This window comes from Rhinatrema bivittatum, chromosome 10 (genome assembly GCF_901001135.1).
Source record: "Rhinatrema bivittatum chromosome 10, aRhiBiv1.1, whole genome shotgun sequence".
NCBI lineage: Eukaryota > Metazoa > Chordata > Amphibia > Gymnophiona > Rhinatrematidae > Rhinatrema > Rhinatrema bivittatum.
In genome coordinates this window covers 120048232-120066956 of record NC_042624.1, presented here as the reverse complement: position 1 = coordinate 120066956, position 18725 = coordinate 120048232, and the positions used below count along the sequence as shown (strand labels likewise).

Below are 18725 nucleotides of genomic sequence, written 5' to 3'. Positions count from 1 at the left end.
GAGGACACATTTATCGCAACACAAGAGGAAAAGAAAGAAAGCCAGGACTAGACTTTAGCAGAAATCCTGGCCCTCATTCCACGTCACCAAGATTCAGAGATAGGGGCCAGCTCCATGGCAGCAGGGGGTGCTTGAGCAGCGCCGGTACTGAGGGGACTCCCTCGCTGCTGTGTGTGCGCAGGGAGGGGTAACTCGTGTTAACCCCCCCCCCCCCTCCATCATCTGGATCCTATGAGTCAGAGGATCCCGATCCTTCACTGGGCAGGCAGCTTCTCCTGAGTAATGTGGAAAGCATGGACTGGCTGGGTAGAGCCAGGCCGATCACAGCCCCACGCGCTCTTCTCCAGCATCAGCCTGGCACGTTCACGCCCCCTCCCCCCAGCCCGAGGCCACGCCCTTTGTTATTAACCCGCACATATAACCTCCGACTTTAGGGTGCACGGCAGCACCATCGCTGGAGAAATCAGGCCGCAGCTTCGGATCTCTTTTATAACGCAGAGGAGACGTTTACCGTGTGCTGGTATTGTTATTCTCACTATCACCAAGTCACCATTATTCACCTTGTGACCCCCCCCCCCACCACCGAGCCGCGCCGGGCAGGACGTCTGGGACCCGGGGCAGCCGCGCTGTACTGCCCCTGCCATTTCTTTCTTTACCGCATCATTCCTCCTTCATCTTCTCTCGCCTGCCCCGCCAGCCCTTATTGGTGGTCCGGGGACTCGGGCCTGTGATAACCAAGCTGAAGGTAATGCCCTCCTCCTGCAGAGGCAACACAATCCTACTCCGGCCCCCGCTCATCTGTGCTACCCCGCAAGGGTGCGGCGGGGGGGGGGGGGTGTTTGCATGGCTAACTGCCCCCCCGCCCCTGCCCCGCTGGTCCTCTACCTGCTCCTCCGCCATTTTCTTCCACCCCAGGGACCCATCCCAAGTAAACTGTGAACCACAGGGGTGGCCGAAAGCAGGCGGCCCGGTTAGGCACCTCTGGTCACCCAGGGCGGCTTTAGCATTTCAGCAGAGAGTCACTTTCAGCCCTGTCACCTCCACCAAGTCCCCAGCTACCACAACGTTACTTCGGCAAAGTGGAAATTATAACAAAAATGTTTTGGAATAAACCTCTTTATTAAGAATGGCAAATTCTTGGGCCATTTCTTTGTCAGATCTCACGGGCTCGACCTGGGGTGCACCGAGGCCTCTGGGGACAGGGACGTCACCTGCTCGACTGGACTGGACCTCACCAGTGACCAGGCCCGAGGCCGATCTCTTTACAAACTTGCAGGCCTGGCCATGTTTGCATTAAATCTTTTTCCATGCTGTAGGTCTCATCCCCCCTTCCAGCCCCTCTGTCACATCCCAGAAGAGGACAGGGCTGACCTGAAGGGCACTGCCGCCCATCGCCCTCCGCCGGCTTGGGGTTTGTGACCTCTTACGAGGCGCTGAAACCCGAAGTTATTTCACGAGCTCGGTGGATTTCTTCGTTTGCAAGATGCAATTCCAAGGGCTTAGGAGAGCAGGCAGGAAGGAGGAGTCTCCCGCTGTCCTCTCCCTCCCCCTCCATTACAGTGAGCAGCTCTCAGCCGGAGGAGGAGCTGGGGGGGGGGGGGAGGCGGAGAGGGCCGGGCCCTGGCAGCTACCTCCCGCTATCAGGCTGATGCAACTTGGGCTTTAAGTAACCTCAGTGACAGCTCTGCACGACGGGGACCAACAAAACAGAGCCCGGGAAGCGGCACGGTAAGGCGGCGGGAGAGGGCCAACGCGATCACGCGGGCAGGAGGGATCGCAGCCCCCGCCAGAGCTTTTTCACGGGCTCCACTCGCTTTCCCGTCTGTACAGGAAAAACTGGCCCCGTCGCATTCAAGGCGCGCCAGGCTGGGGCCAGGGGAGGGCGGCTCGGAACTTTCCCTGCAGGGGGCCCCGCGGGAGCGCGCTGCCCGTGCACGGCCGGGGCCGGGATCTGCAGCTCCGCTCCCCGAGGCACGGAGCCGGCCGGCCGGGCTGCCCGCGAGTTTCCGAGCCATGTGGGAGGGGCGGGGCTTGGATGATTGGGGGCGGGGACGCCGCGCGCAGCAGCCCCGCCCGCTCCCACTACTGCCCCTCCCTCGTCGCACATTCCCCGCCCCTCGGATCCAGGAGCGCCCGGGGGCCACTTGAGCGCTTTCTGGGAGGGCCTGGGTGTCCGCATGGGGAAAACCTTTCTCCATTTCGCTTACTTTTTTTTTATTGGGGGGGGGGTCTTTTGCTTCTGCGCGCTAAAACCATTTAGGAGAAACAAAACGAACTGAAAGGTTTGCTTAGGAGGTTTCAGCTGAGAAATGAAATGAATGTCTTTGATGTTTTAATGACCGCGGGACCCTCCTCTCTCTCTGTTGTTGCAAGTGAAGTTCTAGGGTTTGCAAAACCCGAGATCCAGATTTCCTTCCCACTGCCGGTTCTTTTGGGGGAAGTCTTTGATTCTCCCTTCCAGCTCTGGGAAATGTGCATCGCTGATGGTTTCCTTCTTTGCGCTGGAGGTTACGTCTTACTCTGGTGGCTCTTGCACAGGTTTGACTCTGCACCTCCAAGCTTTTCGGCGCTGGGTGAGAGGAGTTCTTTTGGGTGTCGTTCACATGAAGGCTTGAGAAGCTGCTTCTGGTCACTTTCAAACCCCCTTCGGAACCTGCGAAGGGTTCTGGTTAGAATCGGGTCCCATTCGGAAGAGAAAGTCCCAGCTGAGATCCTGGAGGGAGGAGTCTGATTTCAGTATTCATCCGAATCAAGCTGGGCACATCCAGGACTACAGTTTGAGCCGGATTACAGAAACTTTGCAAACTCCATGTGGGTATCTGGGACAAGCCTTCTGCATATCTGAGCTGGAGCAGAAGGCAGGCTCTTATCAGCATAAGAGAGCAGGCCCCGCCCCTCTCTGGCAGGGCTGAGACTCTCGGCTCATTAGCATGCCCTGACCTTTCCCCTGCTTTCCTAATTTACTTGAGGTGACAGCTTGGGAGGGGAGTAAGAGGCCCAGTGCAGCACTGGAGTGAGCTGGGGGTATTTTACGACTGAACATTGGTAACGTAGTAACACATAACACGCACACAGGAGCCTCACTGCTTTAGTGCAATGCAGGGCTGAAAACCCGGGCGGCAGCATTTCATCTGAGCTTTGCAAGAATGGCAAAATGTTGCAAACTTCGGATGGACTGGGCTGCTGGAGCCTGTGAGCCCCATGCAAATCCTCTCTTACCCCAGGACAGCTTACCTGAGCTGCCTTCTGCCATTTCTGCAGCCTTGCACCGAGAGGCAGCCCAGACAAGACAAAGAGGAGGTGAACACGGGTTACCACTCACAGGGCTCTGACCTGGAAGGGTTAAGATTTAAAAGCAGCCTCCAAAAGATCAATTTTTAGGCAGGATCCGAATATGGGTAGAGAAGGGACATAGGTCCCTTCTTCACATGTGAATAACGTCCCTGATGTGACATATGAAGATGGGTCCTCTGTGGTACACTATTTGTAGGTAATTCACGGAGAGAGACAAAGACTTGGCAGAAATATTAAACAAATACTTTGGTATTCACTAAAGAAGACCCTGGAGAAGGACCATAGCTGGGATGAGAAGACCATAGATGGGGGTGGAGTCGACAAAACTCCGTTTACAGAAGAGAATGCAAGGGAAGAGCTAGGAAAGGCCATGGGGCCTGATGAGGCTCATCCCAGGATACTGAGAGAGCTCAGAGATGTGCTGGGGGGTCCCCGCTGTGTGACCTGTTCGATAGATCCCTGGAAACGGGACTGGTCCTGCAGGATTGGAGAAGAGCGGTGGGGGTCCCGCTTCACAAGAGGAGGGAGCAGGGGGAAGAGCGGAGAGAGTTGGAGACGTGGAGTGCTTGCCAGTCAGAGGAGACCTCACCATGGTGTTGGCAACAGACTGTGAGATGTGAAGGAATCAAACTTATTATGATCATATTGTGCCTATCTTCAATTGATAAACAAAAGCAATTAAAAATATCCAATAATTTTAATAACCAAAATACAATGAAATCACATGTAGAAAACATTATCAACTTTACCCAAGCATCTATAAGAACGTAGCTTGTATGCATTCATACACACGCACTCACCAACAATCTGTCTGAATAATATGTCACAAACAATTCACATATTTTTTATTTATTTATTTATTTGTATGTTTTGATATACCAAGGTTTGGCGGATGCCTTCACACCGGTTCACAGTTTAAACAACACATTACATTCATTAACGCTTAACGTGGAAAACAAAACATTTTTTCTACAGTATGTAATGTTACTAACAATGAGAACACTAATTAAACATTTGAAATATGTACATTAAGATCTAGACATAAAAATATAGTGGAATTTACAATGCAATATAGAAGACCATCTTGTGCCATTTATATTTTTGTGAGAAATATGGAGGTCCTAGTCTTTCCATGTAAAATGGATCTTATGAGAGGATGTTGTCTGAAGGGAAGGGGAGAGTGACTTATTATGGTATGCTGTTGTAATATCGTTGTTAGAATGTGTTGTACACGGGTATCTAAGCTGTTGATGCTATTATATGTGTCCAAGGTGATGTGGACCAGGAGGGAGTTGTTGATAATTGCGTGTGTATTTCTTACTACGTAAGTGCTCGGTTTTGTGCTGTGATTCGTGTGACTGAGTTGTTTATCCAATGCCGTTTTGGAAGGTTTGTTTAAACAGCCATGTTTTCAGTGATTTTTTGAATTGTTTTGTATTGTTTAGCAGCAGTAGTCGAAGGTAGCAAAAATTAGGGTTTGGAGTATGCTTCTGAATTCAGGTAGGTTGAGCAGGGGTTTCAAACGTTTAAGGATAAGTAGTTTGTAGAAGCCTTCCTTAATTTTCGTCGCTATGTGATGTTTGAGATTCAGTTCAGGGTCTATCCAAATGCCTAGATCTCTGACATTTTCTTTTAGCAGGATGGTGTTGTCTATTGTCATGGTTTTGCTGGTGTGTTCTCCTGTGTTTTTCTTTTCAAGCAGGATGTATTCAGTCTTGCAAATGTTAAGGTGGAGCTTTATTTGATTTAGGAGGTTTTTTATTTTATTTAGGTATGTAGCTGACAGTTTAAGGGTTTTTTCTATGCTATCTGAGACCAGAATGATTATTTGGATGTCGTCGGCATACATCAGGTATGTGATTCTGAGGCTTGTGAGTAATTGGCATAAGGGGAGGAGATATATGTTAAAAAGGGTGGCTGATAGTGCAGAACCTTGTGGTACTCCTGTTTCAAGAGGAATTGAGTCTGAGTTAGTGTTGTTGATGTTTACCTGAAATGATCAGTTGTGTAGGAAGGATGTAAACCATTTTAGGGTTTTGTCCATCAGGGCTATCTCATGGTTTAGCAGGGCTTTATGATCGACAGTGTCGAAGGCTGCAGATAAGTCAAGTAAAATTAATATGTAACGCTGTCCGATGTCGAAACCTCAGGATTGTGTCAGATATGTTAGTAGTAGGGTTTCTGTACTGAAATGTTTTCGGAAACCGTGTTGCATAGGTTGTAGTATGTTATTTTGTTCCAGGTGTTCATTTAGTTGTTTGAGGACTATCTTTTTGGCTATTTTAGCTAGAAAGTGTAAGTTTGAAATGGGTCTATAGTTATTTAGGTTATTTGGGTCAAGGTTCTTCTTTTTTATGATCGGTCTGATTGTGGCCATTTTTAGTTTGTCTGGAATTCCTCCTTCCTTCATAGATTTATTAATGATTGCTGTGATTATGGGGGAGATGATTTGTAGTATTTCTTTTAGGGTTCGCATTGGTATTTTGTCAAGTTCATGGCAGGCTGGATTGAGAGTTTTTATTAGGGACTCAATCTCTTTGGATGAGGCAGGTTCAAATGAAGACCATGTAGTTGTGTCATTGTTGATTAGCTCTATGTTGGTCATTGCGTTATAATTTAAGCTTACTGATATTTTGGTTGTTTTGTTTTTGAAGAAGTTTGCTAGATTTTGGCTGAGGTTTTGGTTTTGTTGTGTTTATTGTTGTTGCTGTCAGACAGGTTTTTCACTATGCTGAGTAGGGTTTTTGGGTTGTTTGCGTATTTTTTAATTTTATTGCTGTAGTATTCACATTTGGTTCTATTGATCATGTTTTTACAGTGTGCAAGGTGTGGCTAGTGTCAGTGTGCATTTATTTTGTGCCACTCTTTTTCTTTTTTTCTTAGGGTAGCTTTGATGTCTTTCAGTTGTTTGTTGAACCATGGGTTTATGTTTTCTTTTTTATTATCGGATTTCTTTATTCTTTCAGGGTTTATGTTATTGGCTACATCTGTTGTTATTTGTAGCCATGATTGAGAAGCATTGTTGATATTTGAGAGATCTATGTTTTTCAGTTGTTTCTCTAGTTCTTCCTGCAGTAGGTCAAGTGGAAATGGTGGTCTATATTTGAAGAGGGTGGAGTTTTTGTTTTTTTTTGGCTTTGTGGATTGTGTGAAGTGTTGCTTGGCATTGTAAAAGATAGTGGTCTGACCATGGTACTGGTGAGCAGGTTATAGAGGGGTTTGCGGCAAATTTATCATTCGTGAAGATGAGGTCAAGTGTGTGGCCTGCCTTATGTGTTGCATTGTTAACTATTTGTGTGAAGTTGAGGGTGGATGAGATATCGATCAGGGTTTGGCAGGAGTGTGATATCACACAAAATACAAAGTAACCTGAATTGTACATAAATGTGTTAGAGAACACAATGTTTCATTTATAATTTATCAAACAATGTTTCACTTTTAGAGCAATGTAACAATGTATATGACAAATGAGCAGCGTGTATCCCAAAGAAGCTCACAACTGTGAAACATTGTTTGATAAATATAAATGAAACATTGTGTTCTCTAACACATTTAAGTACAATTCAGGTTACTTTGTATTTTGTGTGATATGTGAATTGTTTGTGACATATTAGTCAGACAGATTGTTGGTGAGTGTGTGTATGAATGCATACGAGTTATGTTCTTATAGATGCTTGTGTAAAGTTGATAATGTTTTCTACATGTGATTTCATTGTATTTTGGTTATTAAAATTATTGGATATTTTTAATTGCTTTTGTTAATTAAAGATAGGTCCAACATGATTACGATTCCTTCATATCACACATAGTATAGCTTTGGAATCAGTTTGCTCTACCTTTGGTTTGATTGTGAAAGCCAACGATTTCCTCCCTCCCTTATTTTGGGCCAGGCTAACATTGTCCCACTGCTCCCTCTCACCAGCTACAAATGACAGGACCCTGTGGCGCCCAGCCGCTGGGATGCTGCCAAAGCTGTGCACCAAAGAGGCGAGCCGCTAGGTGTCGAAAATGGAAAGGAAGAGAAAAACCAAAGCATGGTCAACCCTTCCAGCTCCTAGTGATCTGGGGCCCCATGGATGACCACGTTTTTCGTGTGGGTGAGTCATCCAGTAGAGACTTGAATAATGAGAGTTCTATTGTGGGTTCTCAGTAAGTCTTGGGGGAAACCAGCCACCTTCTCTACTTGTTGCTGTGTCTTTTTTTTTTTTTTTTTATTGAAGTTTCAATTTCAAATACATTGAAAACAATGTTAACAGAAAATGATTGAAATACAGCTTGCAGTAACATATTTTATAAGAATTAGTTTAAATACAATATTGTAAGAATAATGGGAGAACCAAATACTAAGTGGAATCATAGGAAAAATATATTCATCATAATAATAAGACTAACACCATGTCACGCAGCAGATAATTACATTAACCAACACCTTATGCAGCTTATTTAGGAGTGTGAGTCTAAGTATACACGAAGCTGTTCTGGGTCTGAAAAAATATATCTATCATGTTGGTGTATTAAAATACACCTACAAGGAAACCTTAGATGAAATTTGGCACCTCTAGAAAGCACCTAATTTTTCATCGAAAGAAATACTTTTCTTTTCTCCTGTATTTTTTTAGTAATGTCCGGAAAGACTCTCATTTGGGCTCCATAAAAAAAAGCTGTAAATGTTTCCTGAAAGACTTTCTCAATATATTATCTCTGTCCGTAGCCTGTATAAAAGTCACAAGCAAAGTAGCTCTTAGCTCAATTTTAGCTTCATAGGACTTTTCCAAAAAAATCAGAAAGATTGTCAAAGGCAATATTATCCTGTTCCTCTTGCTGCAAATTTATTTCCTTTCCAGGAAGATAATAAATCTTGGAAATCTCTGGAATATTTGTTTCTGAAAAGTCCAAAATATTAATTAAATAACTTTTCAAAAGATCTTTTGGGTTCGCCCATTTTGTCTTCAGAAAGTTCAAAAATCTGAGATTATTTCTTCTCATCTCATTTTCTAAGAAATCCATCCTCTTCATTACCATATTCTCTGATTTTATTAAGTTAGTTTGTACTTCTTTTATATCCTTAATTTCTATTTCCATTTTGTTCAAAGATTTGTCAACCACTTGAACTTTGTTTTCCAAAATTTGTGTTCCCTCCATATTGCGTTTTACAGCCCTTGTTAAATTGTTATCGCCGTACTCATCTTTGTCAATGCCTTCCAGACTTCAGCAAGAGTTATTTTATCCGGCATTTCCATCGGAGGTAACACCACCTGCATCTCAGGCTCCTTAACTCCTTGCTGCATTAGGCCATCCTTGCCCACTTCCATTTGTCGTGTTTCGCCATTGTTGTCCCTGGAGCCCTGATTTAACGGGCTCTCCAAAGTCGATGGAATTTCCCCATCCCTTCTCTGGGCGACATCAAGGCTATCAGATGGTAATGCCCACGACGCTGTTTTTTGCTGTTCCATTCCCTCTTCAACCAGAGGCTTGTAGGACAGGGATGGAACTGTTGGCGCTCCGGGGCTGAGTGACGCCTCCTTGGTCAAGGCGTCGGGCGGCCGCTCTCCGTCACCGACACCAGCGGCCTCGCTCTCCGGTGTCTGCTGCATGAAACGGAATACCTCCTCAATTCGTGGTTGTCTCGAGGAAATATCAGGAGTTGAGGTAAGAGCCTCACGAATCTTTGCCTTCCTTTTCGAGTGCGGCATCGGGAAATATGAAAGTAATATTCTGTTGCTGTGTCATTTAGTGAAGGTTATGTATCTCCTAGTAATACCTTGAACACAGCTTCAGGCTCCATGCATCCACAACAGGCAATGACCAATGCCGTAGAGGCTCTTCGGAAGGACGCTCCTTCAGGTGTGGATGCTCAGATGGAGAGTTCAGTAGGAGTCCCGTTCCAGGAGCCTGTTAAAGTGACTCTCTTGGATGAGTGGAGATTGGTTGCTGAGTTAGATAAAAACTTACCTCAGTCAGTCTCCCAGATACATGCATTTTCCTCTCAAGTTAGATCTGAGATGGAAGAGCAGGAGAGTACGCTCTGTGGGGTGGAGGGAACTGTGATGGAGTTCAGTTCTCAAATGATGATTGTTCAAGCTTCTTGCTTTTCTTTTGTTATCCACAACCAGTCAGAAAAATTAGAGAATAATTTGAGATCTTCTAACTTGCTTTTTTAAAATTTTCCTATTTCTAGGTTATCATCACCCATGGAATTACTTAAAAAATATCTACGTGAAGTGTTATCTTTTGATGAAATAAAGTACCAGTTCTTTCTAAACTATACTACCCCCCTCTATAGATGATTTTCCAGCTAGATCCACTCTTACTTTCTTTTTCTCTACAGAAGGATGAGGATCTGGTTTTCTATAAATATTTCCAATCTAGAGCTTCTTTGCTGGGATCCAAAAGATCCAGATTTTCCACTCGGGGTGGTAGGAAGCAATTTCTTTCCTTTAAATAAAACGTGCTCGACATTGGTGCAAGTTTTTTCCTTAATTCCAATGCAAATGTTTAGTTACTTCTCAGAGAAACAAATTTGTTTTCTCTGACCCACTACATCTGGATTGTCTTCTAACAGATAAGACTTTGGGAATTCCTGAGAGCACTTGGTAAAGTGTTTCAGGGTTACTAAGGCAGGTAAAATGCTTTATCTGGTATCCTCAAAATCTCTAGAGAAAAGAAATCCCAGACCTAATGGTGGAGGCGGACTTGGACGTTGTTGCTGGCTCGGAGACTGGGATACGGCCATACCGGGCTATAACTTGTTAAGGAAGGATAGGAAAGGGGGAGGAGTAGCTCTTTATGTCAGAAACAACATTCAAGCAACTGAACTGCAAGGAATGTGGAGTGGAGAAGAAGCATTATGGGCCGTCCTACAAAAAGATGATGGTGCATCCATTTTTACTGGAGTGGTTTACAGGCCTTCAACTCAGATGGAAGAACTGGACAGAGATCTGGTTGAAGACATCGAAAAGGTGGGAAAGAAGGGATAAGTGTTGATTGATGTGGGCTGGAGAATCCTTTCTGCAGAATTTACCAGAAGTAGAGAGATAGTGGATGCGTGCAAGAGACTCTGTTCAAACAAATGGTAATAGAACCACGAGGGAGGGAGCTATACTCGACCTAGTGCTCACTAACGGGGATAATGTCTCTAATGTCCGGGTGGGTGCCCACCTCAGCACCAGTGATCATCAAACAGTATCATTTGATATCACAAATAGGACACAGCGAAGTCACATGAAGACCTGAGTTTTGCATTTCAAAAATACGGACTTTGTTGAAATAGGGGACATTCCTGGAGGGAGAACTAGAAGATTGGGAGAAAATGAGAGAGGTGGAACAACACTGGGACAAACTAAAAGGAGCAATTACTAAGGCAACTAATCTATATGTGAGAAAAGTTAACAAACTCAAGAGAAGGGTGAACGAGGCCGGGGTTAGCAAAGGTCTGTGCGAAGCAGAGGAGGAAGCCAGGCTGCAGGGGGCAGTGGCCTGGGGATTCCTCAGAGTGTGGTTGTGGGTGGTGAAGCCGGAGCACTGCCAGTACAAGGGAGCTGGTCATTATTATCACTGGGGCTTGCAGGCCAGCAATACCCGGGCAGCGCCACCCCTGGATGGAGACTGCATGGGCTTCCAGCTAACCCGTGCGCTCTGATCTTTTTGACCTCTGTGACTGGTTTGCTTGTTTCTTCACCAGCGAGGCTGCTCCTAGAACAGCCGACTGTGCAATAAGAAGGATGCAGAAAACAAAAGACATTGGTTTTTCTTTTGCCATGGACTCAGATCATTTGAACCATTTTTCAGTTCCTCTAGCTAGGACTCTGCTGGCAGTTTGGTGATTTTAGAGGCCAGAGCTGCCACCTTAGAAATCCTGATTCCAGGTCTCAGTGAACCTTTTGGGAGCACATGATCCAAGGGGTCGTGTCTGTGGGGGAAATGCTCAGTACACCCAGTCCATGATATGCAGGCTTCAGTGAGGCAGTTTCCAGCCCTTTGCTCAAGCTGCAATTGTAAACTCTTTGGGGTAGGCACATTGTAATAGAAATACTAAATTTGTTATGTTGCATTGTTAGGCATTAAAGTAGATGAGGATAGGGAACCTGTCAACCCAATCATTCACCCCAGTCACTTCCCCTCTCACCAATCGCCCCCTCCACCCAAACACACAGACTCACACCAGGGGAATTCAAAGTTTGCATATCCCAAAATTCCATGTCCCCTTTCCTAAAATACAAAGGGATTGGCAAATTGTAAATATGCATTTGCATTACCTGCTTTTGCTGACTAGAACTTAATGATATTATTACATCCCTTGTTTGTTTACTTTTGTTACCAGGCACTGCCCATCCTCCTCCTCCCCCCACCCCACCCCCCTTAACACCTCCTTGCAACCTTGGCAATACAATCAAGTAACTAAGGAGACAGCCAATGGGAATGCAGAACCAGACCTCTAGCTGACAAACTGCTCCCCAATTTACACTTTTTAACTTATTGGTAACATTTTCATTAACACAAAATACTAATTTTTACAAAATTTCATCTTTTTTTATTTTTTGTTTCATTGTGTTCCCGAAACAAGACAAAATAGACAATTTCATTGCCATTTTCTATTTCATTTAAATGCATGCACATCCCTATGTTTTATGCTATCACTATGTGAGGCTGGAGACAGACCTGTCGGATATTTGCCCACCTATGACTGACATTTGGGGGACACAGTCCCTGATTTGGGAGCAGTGTCCCTGGCTGCTTCTTGTTCAGAGTTGTCCCCAAATAGTGTGTGGCCAGACTCGCAGGACTTCATGTCATCTCCCTCCCTCCCTCTCTCCCTCCGATCCCTGATCCTATCTCAGACTTCCCTTCCCTGATGTTCTCTGTTCCTCTCTCCTGTCCCTCTCTGCCTTCTGGTCGGCTGGAGAAGCAGCACTTAATGCCGCATTGGCCGCCTCTGGCATGTGAAGCCAATCTCGTGGCATATTCCTGTAGATCTTGCAGCTCAGGCTGCCAGACTGGCCCCACGCAGCAGAGGAGGTCGTCGCAGTATGGAGAGCTGGTCCTCCTGCTGGTCCGGGATGCAGGGGCAGAGAAGGGCTGTGGATTCAACAGAGGAGATTAGGGAAGGGAAGATTGAGTATAGGGGTGAGGGGGGTTGGGGAGAGGGAGACACAACCTGGACTGGGAGAGAGAGAGAGAGGATGGGGATGGAGAGGGTTAGAGGATCCAGGATGGATTCTGGTTTTGGCTGCCATCACTTTCTCTGAGAGCCGTTTCATTCTCCTACTGCCCTTTCCATGAAGAAAGATTTCCTAATTTCACTCCCAGTTCTATCGCTTTTCAGCTGCATATTCTGATCCCTTCCTTTCCCGTGGAAATTGTTTGTCTGTTGTATATTATTAATACTTTTCAGTTATTTGAATGTCCCTGTCATGTCCTCTCTCCATGCCGTCTCTCCTTTTCTTTAGATCCTTAAGCCTCATCACATAGGGTTTCAGGTGCAGACTCTGCCCCAGTCTGCTAGGCCTTGTCTGGACTTCCCCTGATCTACTAGTGCTGATACTAACTGGGGTGGCTCCTGGTACTATCGGTGACACTCACTGGTGAGGCTTATGCACAAGGGGTAGTACTGTGTGGTTGGGCTTGTGGTCCCATTGGTGGCGTTGACTTGTGGTTGTACTGATTGGTGACACTCACTGGTGGGGCTTAGGCACAAGGGGTAGTACTGTGTGGTTGGGCTTGTGGTCCCATTGGTGGCGTTGACTTATGGTTGTACTGATTGGTGAGACTTTTGGTGCTGGTGAGGCTCTTGATACTCATATCCTTTATACAATTATATCAGGTCACCATCTCTTTTCCCATCTCTTCCAGTGCATCCCTACAAAAGGCAGGGTGAGAAAAATCCCTTCCCCCATGTAACCAAGGGTGAAAGCAAACACAAACCATTTAACCAAGTTTGCTGTGCAGGTGCTGCTGCCTGAAATCACCAAGCTGACCTGCTTTGGAGGTGAACCCGCCGGCACCTGGGTGTGGTGGGGATTACAGCCCTGTAGGCTGTAAGAACGAGGAGACTGCCATTTTATGTCTAAGATTCCTCCGCATGAGATTTCCCTTTCCTGTGGATAAGCGGGTAGAGGTCTGTCTGTCCGTCAGTCTGCATGTGTAGCTATGTGTGTATTTGAGTTGAGGGGTGCATGGTGGTGAAGGCCAGAGCAGTAACAGAATTGCAAGAAGCCGGGGATAAACGCAGGGGGTGACTGGTTGTGGGGAGGAAGCCAGAGATCAGCGGGGAAAGGAGATTGGGCAGAGCTGATGGCGCGGCCCGATTCTGTGCATGCCCGCCTATGAGCGGGCGCAGGAATCTGAAGGAATCAAGGGAAGTGCGTGCGTATGGCGTGCAAGTCTGCCTGGGAAGATTAATGTCTAATAAATACCAGTAAGCTCCTTACCCAGAAGGAGACCAGAGAGCAGGAGCCCTGTCTGAGGCACTTCGTGTTGGAGGCGAGGGATGTTTGCAAGACTTGATAAGGGTGCTACATGCCTGTTTCTGAGGAGTATTGCATGCAATATCAGAGGGTGGCGTGTGAGGTTGAGCAGTGGGATGCGAGAGACTACTATAAGGCGCAGGGAGCCAGAAGAGATCTGAGGGAAGGCAGAAGCAAGAAAAATTGGTGGCTGCAGGAATTGCACTTTATTTCACTTCAGCCCGGCTCCTCAGCCCGCTTTGTCTCGGAAGCACTTCCCGGTCTGAAGACCCAGGAGGGACACTGGGCCAGCCCTGGCCTTTTAATCTCACCTCCCGGAGCATTTGCACCGCCAAAACCCAAGACCTCAGAACCAGCCGTAGAAAAAAGGGAGCCGGAAGCAGGACTGGAGGAGAGGGAAGGCAGATGTGTTTGCCCGGGCTGGGATCTGGCTGCCAGACCGCTCCATGGGAATGTTTTTGTCTGCAGCCAGGCAGGAAATTCCAAGCAGTGCGTTCCCGAGGAGAAATGATGGAGCTCAGGTGGAAAGCAGGGGGCGCAGATACAGGCAGGTTTAAGGCCTGCAAGTCAATGGATCAGTAGTTATCTAACCCAGGAAGGGCCGCTCCTGTCCCTGCTTTTGTACGTTAACCGTCATCTGGGCCCTGTGAAAATCCCGGAGGGGAACTAATGTCAGCTGCATCTAATAACCTGCTCAGTATTAATTTTACCAGGATTTTTTGTTTTTTGCAAATCTCTGAGAAAACTAGTGGATTGCTCTACAAAGTGAATGAAAACACATCCTTCAGGAGAAAAGCAAAATCTGAATGATAACTGTTGCAAAAACCTGCAGCTGCTGGAGTTGGAGGGCCTCTGTCGGCCAAAATTGGTTTTATACTATAGCAACTAAGCTGAAGAGGAGGGAAAAGGAACGTCTGCTTATTTACCCATCCTGGAATTATTTGTCGTGCATTAAACAGTCCCTCAACGCCGTGACTTAACGTTTGCTTTCTGAGAGAGGGACGCGCAGACTGTGGGTGAGGTTACCTGGAGTTAGTCAGGATGCTGGGCTTCATGGGCCCTTGGTCTCGCCCACCCTGCCACTTCTTATGTTCTTAAAGGGACACAGAAGGGCAACGTAGGTAAACAGTCGGTGCTGGGAGCTTTCCCAGCTAAACAAGTTTGACATTAGATCAACAATATGTATTCGGTATAACTTTTATAAAGAGCAAGCATTTCCGGCAGGTGCCTGCGTGTGAGCGGGACAGCAAATGTTGTGTTTTGATAGCTGGGAGAGCAGACGGATGCGCACGCTGAGGGAGGGCTTCTGATAAATAATTCTGGCCCCAGAAATGTTACTTCACAAGCCTGCGATTGAAAAGTAAAAATGTTCCCACCAAGCTTAGGGAAGGTGCTTTAAAGCCTTCCCCATTCACGAATGCCAAAAGCCGCTTGGTAAGTAGGTGCCCCCTGCAGCTCTGTCCTAAGGCCTCTCATGCAGGGCTCTGCACAACTACAGACCAAGGCCAGGTCGCTCTCCCCCCCCCCAGAGCTGCATCCGTTCATGCGTCGCTCGGTGGAAGGGAGTGCACCAATCCACAGGGGCACCGACCGCCTTCACAAAACGGTCTCGTTAAATCCCTAACTGCTATGGGGTGGTGGCATGAGAGGCAGAGGGCAGGGGTCGTGTCAGTGCTGCCCCACTGCCCAGCTGCGCGCTCTCCTCGCCTGGGATAGAGCCGAGCCAGAAGGGTCAATGACAGGAGCCAAAGGTGAAACGGACAGAGCAAGTCCGCAGCCCCCCGGCCTTCTTTTGCATGATCTGTTCTCACAGCCTTGGAGACCCTCAGGGGGAGGTCTCTTCTGCATAACCTTCCCGCCCTCCCTAAGACAGACCAGGGTTTCCCCAACCTGCCCTGGGGACCCCCCCCCCCCCCCCCCCCGGCCAGTCGGGCTTTCAGGATCTGCACCATGAACATGCACGAGATAAACGTGCACAGGCTGAGTCTCCATGGTAGGCAGACCCCTCCCCTGAAAACCCGACTGATCGGGGGGGGGGGGGGGGGTCCCCAGGGCAGGTTTGGGTTTACAGTGAGAGCACCGGTTCCACACTGTGACCTCCCGGCAGGGAGTGGTGATGGGGGAAAGCTCGCGTGTGTCCTGTGTTAGTAGGAAAAGAAATCCGGATATTTGGGAAGGAAGGAGGACTCCAGGGTCCCTGCATTTCTGGGGAATTGTTGCACTCCTTGGGACCATGGCGCACATTTCCTCCCTCCCCCAGAAGTGCTGGCAATGATGTCCTAGACCAGGAAAGCTTGGGGCTCAGGATGGTTTTAGTCTTATGTTCTTAATTCAAACACAAGAGATAGCTCAGGAGCCACCCGGGCCACTGCAGAGAAAAGCTTGAGTTATCTGCCAAATAAACAAACAAAACCCGCGTTTTATCAGTAACTGTTCACAATGCCACAGTGTTTGTAAGCCAGAGCACATGGTCCTAACACAAAATGCGCGCTGCAGCAAACAGGAATGGACAAAACTTTTCACATTTTGCCTCTCCCAGTTCTGGTGCGAGGGACAGAACTAGGCAGCCCGACTGAAGGACGAGGGGCAAATCAGAGGATGCAAGGGTCAATTTCCAGCCGAAGTCCAAACTCTTAACTTCCCCGCAGAGTCCTCGATAATAAAAGATGCTTCCTTGCCCCAGACCGAATTCCTGTCTTCCTGCTTCCTTCCAAATCTTCTTCTCAGAGGCATCCTCCGATCTTTGTTTTTCAGAATTTGGCAAGGCAGCCGGCCCTCCTCAGGGATTGTGCTACTGTTGCCAGCTTGTTGGCTGAAGACAGCTCAGATGAAGACCAGCCTCAGGTCTCTGGGAACGTGGGAGCCCGGGAGGACACCCTCAGGCAGGACAGAACGACGGCGCTGCCCCACCTTGCTGGATTCCGTCTCCTGCGTGACCTGGTTTCGCCTGCTCTGGTCGTTCCTATGGGCCCTGGAAGCAGCAGTTCATAGTTGCCAGTAAGCACCGTCCGATGCCTTGACAATAAAAGGTTGTGGACGCCCGGCGTCTCTTCTCGTTTCTTCAGGCAGGCGCAGCGAGGAATCGGGAAGCTGCTCGCCTGAAATCTGCCGTCCAGCACAGTAACACAGAATATGACAGCAGGTAAAGACCCAAGAGGTGCATCCAGCCTGCCCAGCAAGGGGTTTCACCTGAAATCTGCCATCCAGCACAGTAACACAGAATATGACAGCAGGTAAAGACCCAAGAGGTGCATCCAGCCTGCCCAGCAAGGGGTTTCGGCTCCACGCGGCTACTCCCACCCAGAAATGTTACGCCTCTTCCCGCCGCTCTTCATTTCCTTCTTCCAGCCACTGTGCATCCTCTGGGCCCGATAGTCAGTGCAGATTGCTTGGGATTTATCCAGCTAAATGGCAGCTTTTAAATATTCAACTGCGATCTACAGCCAGCACTGATCCGGATGGCTATTTATGTGGCTAAATGGGCGGGACGGGGCGTTCCGGCCAGGAGGGACTTACGTGGCTAAGTTAGGCAGAGAAGTTGGACCTGCTGTGCAGCAGATGGAAATTTATCTGGATAACTCGAGGTTTTCTGGGTGCTGCTGAATATCCCAGATAAGTTGGCTGGATGGGTTTTACCTGGGCAACTTGCTCAGCTGGAAAGTGGCCCTTTTGAACTCTGTCACCGTTCTTGCCTTGGCCACGTCTTCGGAGAGGGCATTCCAGACACCCAGCAGCCTTTCTCTGACAAAGTGCTTCTCACATTGTCCCTGAGCCTACCCTGCGGAGTTTCACATCGTGACCCCCAGTCCTGCTGCTTCCTTTCCTGTGCATCCTTACCTTTCAGGTGTTTAAAATCCCCTGACTCTCCTCCCCGCTAGGGGAATCACCGTTAGCTCCCTAAGTCTCATTTCAGGTGTCTCTCGTGCAGACCCCACACCATTTTGGTTGCCCTCTTCTGGATCACTTCTACGCTCTCTCTATCCTTTTTCAGACGAGGCCTCCAGAACTGACCGCAGTACTCCAGGTGAGGCCTCCCCAAGGACCTGTAGAGGGGGATTAGCAGCTCCTTTTTCCTGCTGGCTGTGCCTCTCTCTCTGCAGCCCAGCATCTCTCTGCTCCCAGTAACCGCTTTATCACATTGCTTTGCTACCTTCAGATTATCAGACGCCATCATCATCAGTCCATGCACATCAATCCCTCGCCCCTGCCCCCATCACCTCCAGCTCCTCTGCAATTCTGCACCCAAGATGCACGACTGCACTTCTTGGCATTGAGTCCCACTTGCCAAATGTTTAACCCCTCTGCAGGCACTCATAGGTCACTCCTCATCCTCTCTGCTCCTTCAGAGGTGTCCACTCTGTTGCAGATCTTAATGTAAACCACAAAAAGACAAATCGTTTCTTCTAACTCTTCTGTAATATCACTCTCAAAGGTACTGAGCAGAACCGGTCCAAGAAGTGATCCCTGACGCTCTGCACGCATCACCCTTCCCTTCTCAGCTGAGCTCCAGTTACCACTATCCCGCTGTTTCTCTACCACCTTGGGGCCCACGCCCAGGTCTGATTGGTCACTCTCACTCACTGCTTACTTACAGGTATTTACTAACGCTCCGTCCCTTAAATAACACTTTAAGCTCTTTGCTGCTCTCCCACTGCGTCCCCACAGCCACATTTCAATGCTTCCTATTCTGGAGATCCATGATACTCCTGTCCCCGGAGGAAAAGCATCATTAAAGGCAGGGTTTGCATGGCAAATTCATGGTTATGATTATCTGGTGCTTCTCTAATCAGACATCAGTCACACTGATATATGCAGAGCATGAACACAGCATGGACAGCTGAAGAGCAGACCTTTATCAAAGCCCTGATACATGTAAAGCATGAATACAGCACAGACAGCTGGAGAGAGGATCTTCATCAGAGCCCTTTGCAGGGGTCACACTGATACACGTAAAGCATGAATACAGCA

General features: G+C 47.7%; 1 protein-coding gene across 4 annotated transcripts in view; it reads left to right on the top strand.

Annotated features, from left to right (window-relative positions):
- The first annotated feature begins 452 nt into the window (after positions 1-452).
- Positions 453-18725, top strand: part of SLC6A9 (solute carrier family 6 member 9) — a 148217-nt gene continuing 129944 nt past the window's right edge. The window contains exon 1 of one of the 4 annotated variants that reach the window (XM_029617915.1): positions 453-520. The gene's annotated coding sequence lies outside the window, so the exon portion shown is untranslated. Of the gene's footprint in view, positions 521-1605; positions 1729-16588; positions 16755-18725 lie in introns of those variants that run through there. The other 3 variants (XM_029617914.1, XM_029617918.1, XM_029617916.1) reach the window with 3 other exon arrangements.